The sequence below is a fragment of the Papaver somniferum genome, chromosome 7, assembly GCF_003573695.1.
Source record: "Papaver somniferum cultivar HN1 chromosome 7, ASM357369v1, whole genome shotgun sequence".
Classification (NCBI taxonomy): domain Eukaryota; kingdom Viridiplantae; phylum Streptophyta; class Magnoliopsida; order Ranunculales; family Papaveraceae; genus Papaver; species Papaver somniferum.
Window position 1 is genome coordinate 220,091,185 of NC_039364.1, and position 6,000 is coordinate 220,097,184.

Genomic DNA, 6,000 nt, shown 5'->3' on the forward strand with positions numbered 1-6,000 from the left:
AGCTGATATTGAGGGTGTAGATGGGGAAAAACGGTTCGCTGGTTTTTTAGGGAAGTGAAGAGACGATCGTGCGGACGAGACTCCTCAACCGAGCAAACTGCTTAACCTCAAACAGATGCACTGCACGGGAGTGCTTTGAATTCGAGATATCAATCTGTAGGACTCCGGCCTAAACCAAGTCAATGGACGTTCCAGAGTCAATTCGTTTACAAAGAGGGAGATGGGTTGATCTGTAGGAGGGAAGTTAAGAATTGTGGGATCAATGATGATCAAGGATTGTGGATGTATTGAAGGTTTCTGCAAGTATATGAACTTTTGAGTTATGTGAATAAGTTTCGATCGATAGGATTGTGTAGACGAATGTTGTTATCAGTCATCGATTTTTGACTTATATATATTGTCAGAATAGTGAACACATTGATCCCAGTAAGTGTGACGGTTTCTTGAGTGAAAGAGTGGGAAAGTGGGAGATCGTGGTAAAGTCAGTTCCAAGTCGTGTGGAGACTTGATCGATCGTCCACCCACTACTTTGCTAACTCCTTCAACCGCTTGCACGACTTACTCATATTTCTCGTCGTGGATGAACACACGTGTTGTAGGCCGCCAGACCAAAACCCCAATTGTTATCCCCCATGTGACGTGATTGATGTCTCATGAACGTGGAGTCTGCAAAGCAGACGTGTATTTGAATTACTCAGTCGTTGACTTGATTAGACAGTAAGTCTAAGTTTTGTTATTGAGCATGATTGACGAATGCTCAGTAATTCGTGGATTGAACATGTTATAGTTATTGAATGATGTTGATATTGCTCGTCTGAGCAAATATTGTAAATTCGATGAATTGTTGAATATTAAGTGTTGGATCAATATTCGAGCAACTGAGCAAGTATTGCTCAATTCGACAAATTACTGAATATTGATAGTTGGATCAATATTCGAGCAACTTAGCAAGTATTGCTCAATTCGATGAATTACTGAATATTAATAGGTGGATCAATATTCGAGCAACCGAGCAAGTATTGCTCAATTCGACGAATTATTGGTAACGTGACCCAATAAAATATTAATTAAAATATCGGTAGCCTACCAAATATTATATAATTAATCCATATGTTGATTGCTGAGTCAACATAAATTTATTAGTGTTTGAAATTGCTCAAAATCGTGATTTGTAGAGCATTCAATTCGAAACCCTAATTTTGATCGATTGTTGATCGATTGATGATTTATTGAAAATCAATCATGAGTGAAGGAGGGACCGGCTACATGGCATAATGGAAGACCATGTAGTTCCCAGGTGCTCGTGAGAGCATGCACCATAGTTAGTTGACCAGTTTGTGGAATGATGATAAAATGCAGGTTTAATCATTTATTGAAATAGTGCTCGATTGAGCATTAGGTGATAAAACCTAATTATGGAGAAGTGAGGGACTGGTCAAGGGAGCATGATACCGTCCCTCGGTGGTCGTGGGACCAGCTGATGATCGTTTGAGCAAATTCCAAGTTGGTTGAAAAAAGTTTGAACCCAATATGAGCAATTGAGCAAATTAGGTTAAAATTATAAGAATATGTGGGACCGGCTCCTTGCAAGCCTTAGGGAAAGCCTTGGTCGGTCAAGGAAGTTTCACCATAATGTGTGTCTCATACTCTCAGTCCTGAGAGTTTTGATATTTTCTGGTGTGAGTTAGAGCAATATCTTGGATTTTCAGAAGAGTTTGATCTTTGACTGAAATTCTTGATTTTGCTCGAATGAGCATGTAGGACTTTGCTCGTTTGATCAATATTTTGAGAATATTAAAATAATAATATTTTAATATTTTTCGTGAATAGCCTAGCCGGTCATGTGACCATTTTACTTTTTGGTTTTTTCATAGTTTGAGCAATATTTGAGAAAATATGAAGAAACCAGGGTTTTTTGCTCAAACGGATGAGTTTCATGAGATTAGGGAAATAATAATTATGAAAACAAAGGATTGCAAGGTGTGGGACCGGCCATGGCTAGGGCATGGCTGGCCGGCTAGGTAGCATGGTCCCACGACACCTTTCCTTATTTTATTATTTTTCATGAAACTGTTAAAATATGGAGAAACCGTGAGTTTTGCCCAAACAAGGAAAGTTGCTCGAATGAAGGAGTCTTCATGAGTTTATGAAAATAATAAAATAAGAAAAAATAAAGGGAGAGGCGTGGGGGAACGACCACGGCGGCGTGACCGGTCGGCCGGTGGGCCTAGTCCCTAGGCGCCTCTTTTTTATTTTTTTTATTATTATTTTCTCTCTCCTATTTTGTGTAGGATTCCTCGTTTGTCCGTATTTTTGAATGCTCGTTCGTTCATCATTGTTGAGTACACTTGCACCATTTTATTGGGGCTTACTCGGTGATAGTCCAGACGCCCGATTGAGTAATTATTACTAATTCTTGAAATTCAGTGGAGAATGATTCATGAAACGGAGTAATAATTATGATTGTGCATCTATTACTAATCCATGAAATCCATTCGGGGAATTCAGGGAACGGAGTAATGAGATAAATTGGTTATCTATTACTAATCCATAGAATCAGTCGGGGATCAGCCATGGAATGGAGTAATGAGATAAAACAGATTATTTTCTAGGAATTCAGTGGATGAATGTCACGATATAATTAATCTATTGTAGAATCGAGATATGAGATAGTTGAAGCATCATACTCGTTCTGAAAGGTGCATAGTCAAGGAACAACGTGCAGCGTCGACGTCTTGAAGGCGTTTAGCCCTCCAGCAAACAATTATGTCCAGAGAGCCACCTGAATCTATACGTGGTTTCTCTACATAATTGATGTCCTGAAGGCGTTAAGCCCTCCGACAAACAATTATGTCCAGAGGACCGCCCAATCATTTTTCCATGTAGAGGGGGGTCTCTCTATGTAGTCAGGGAACAATGAGTATCATCGACGTCCCAAAGGCGTTGAGCCCTCTGAAAAAAATTATGTCCAGAGGACCGCCCAATCATGTTATTCTACATAGAGGGTATGATGAAATGTGCAGCATCGAACGCTCAGTCGGGGAGGCCTTTCGAGAAACATGTTCATCATGGCTCTGAGAGGAATGCTCACTCAGTCAGAGATCGCGAAACAGTTCACGGATCATAAAATTTGAATCGTCACATGCGTTCCTGAAGCTGGGTCAGAAACATGCAGTATCATGATTTTACGATTTTGAACTTTGTCGAAAATCCACCATCAACATTAAATCCCCTGCTTAGTGAGGGACAGTCATGTTTCGCATTTAGCATTGGATGGTGATTTTCCAGTTGACGAGATAAGCAGTTAAACTCGCTCGTACGAAGGTATTTTCATAATCCTTGATTTGCTCCAATTTTGTCATGTACGAGCAAATGCTTAGGTAAGGAACCTGATGATATGATAGAGTGTCATCCCGTGATCACGGAGAGATGAAACACTGCTGATTTGTACGGTTGGAAGTCCAGTTTTGGTCGGTTTAACATTTATGCATCCGAGCCCAAAAAAGAAAATCCATGTTTTATTAGGTTTTGGAAATAAAATTGATATAAAAGGGAAGAGACCCTAATTGATTTATTTTTTCTAAGATGACCGACCACCTCCCTCCCCTGATCTCTTCACGTCCGAGCAAGGAAGGAGGAGAAAAATTTCACCGGAAAGCTGTCGCCAGCGTTCCCGATCATCGACGATCAACTTCCGGCCGGCACCGACCATGTGCGATTTTTTTTGTTGTTCATTCATGAATTGTTCAAAATAAAATTCCATGTGTGCACATGTATGTATAGGTTTTATGGAAAAATTGTTTTTAACAAACAGTCGCCCGTCCGCCGGATTTGGAAACGTACAATAATCCTTAACATGAAAGAGATATGTATATGTATATTTTTTGAATAGACTGCAGTAGAGAAATTTTTTTTATGAGGTTTCATGAAAATAAAAATTTTAATTTCAAAGCATGAACTTTCATACAAATACTTCCAGGAAACGTATGTTCGTTCGTAGTTAAAGTAATAAACAATAATCCCAAGATATTTTTGAAATAAACCTGCATCTAGTGATAAAATTTTGTTTGTCATCTTTCATAGAAACAAAATTTACTTTGGAATATGTGGACCTTTGCAAAAATGGAAAAAGACTCATTTGACGAACAAACACTCGTTTGAGCAAAATAAATTTTGTGCATAAGTTAGTCACGTATTTATTTTTTTTTTTTTTGAGTTTACGTGAGTTATTATCTCACGAAAATAATTAATTTTTTTTTTGAATTTACGTGACTTATTCACGTTTTTTTTAATGCAAAATTCATGTAAAATCAAGTTTTCAGCAATTGCTAGAAGTAAACAATTTTTGATAAAATGTTGTTTATATGGATTTTGTGATTTGTCAGTGTATGCACAAAAACCAACAATTGTTCACCCGGTGAGAGTTGCTCACATGGTAGAAATTATGTGAATCGTTCATATGGTAGGAGTTTTCGTGAATTGCTCACAGTTTTATGAAATCATGTTATGATTTCAAATAATGAATTTTTCTATTCGCCTCTGCAGTTTTGAGGAAACGAATAAATTCTAAAGATTTTGCGTGATAATCACTACAGCTAGTGGAATTGTAAACAGGTAAGAGTTAAGTGTTACCATTTTGTAGACACTGAAGTGAGATTTTGTGCTGATGAAATTTGCATATGAATGTTACAGCAACTTTGCGAAGATGACTGATTCACATGATGGCACTTCTAGAGATGATATTTCTAGGGAGGAAGCTTCCAGTGAGGATGCTACAGATGTATCTTCCAGAGATGATGATTCTGGGACCTCTAGGGAAGAAGAAGAAACTCATAAAATCAAGAACATTCTGAATACCGAAGATGAGTTCTTCGTGTTTCTGTATAGACATGAAGTATGTCCCTCAGGTTCCTCGTTTCGGCTCCTCATAAATCCTAGGAGTACCACACAGAACAAATTAAATTGGTATCTCCTCAGACGATAATTCGGTTCTGTTTGCAACGGAAACACTATTCGGCTTCACATGTGGAATTCAAGCTTTCCCGAAAGCCTTTGATGGATTTTATGGATGGGCAAGACATATGCTGGGTTACAGCCGTGTAAGGAATATGATGGATCGTGCACAGGTGACACGAGCCATTCAAGCAGCTGGAGAGTTAGTTATCCATCACGATATACGAGGTATGATGGCTTTGCTTGCTCGTTGGTGCATTTCTACTCATACTTTCATATGCAGATGGGGAGAATTCGCCATCACCTTGGAAGATGTAATTGCTTTATTGCATCTCCCAATTAGTGGTAATTTCCCTGAAGAGCTCTCAGCCTAGAAAAACTGCAATGTCTGACATTTTGAAAGCTACGATGCATGATTTCAACAAGTCACCCAAGTTTTGCTATACTCGATGGTTGAAGCACTGGTGTCCGAGAGATAGAATTCCTGAAGAACCTCTCGATGGTACGTTAACCATTGTTGCTTTCTTATGCTTGTGGCTCCAGAGACGTTCTTAAGGATAGTGGACATTTGTTGAAGCCATTTGTGATTCCTTTTGCTATTAAAATAGCTAAAGGTGAGAAACTTCCTGTCGGTAGTCTGTTCTTGGGTTCGCTGTTTTCCAATTTAGACTCCTTAGTCATAGACTCCAGCGTTTCTAACGGCTTCATGAAAGTTGAAACATATGCTAATACGATGTTTCTCCAAGCTTTGGTGTGGGAACACTTTGAGAAATATGCTCCGATTCCTTGAGAAAGATAATGCCAGGATTATGCGTTGGTCTACAAAGCAACCAAGACACAAGGGACGTCTCACCAGCGTTTTGGACATCAAGTCTGAGTTTAACTTTCGCCCCTGGATGTCGGTTCCTCCTTTCTTCTCACAATTGATCACTTTCAATGCTGCTGAAGAAAATGCCACGTTAAAATATGGCATCGGTCTGAGTGATGGAGAGAAATCCTTTATACTGAGTTGCACTCCTAGTTATTTAGTGTCAGTAATGCATGGGA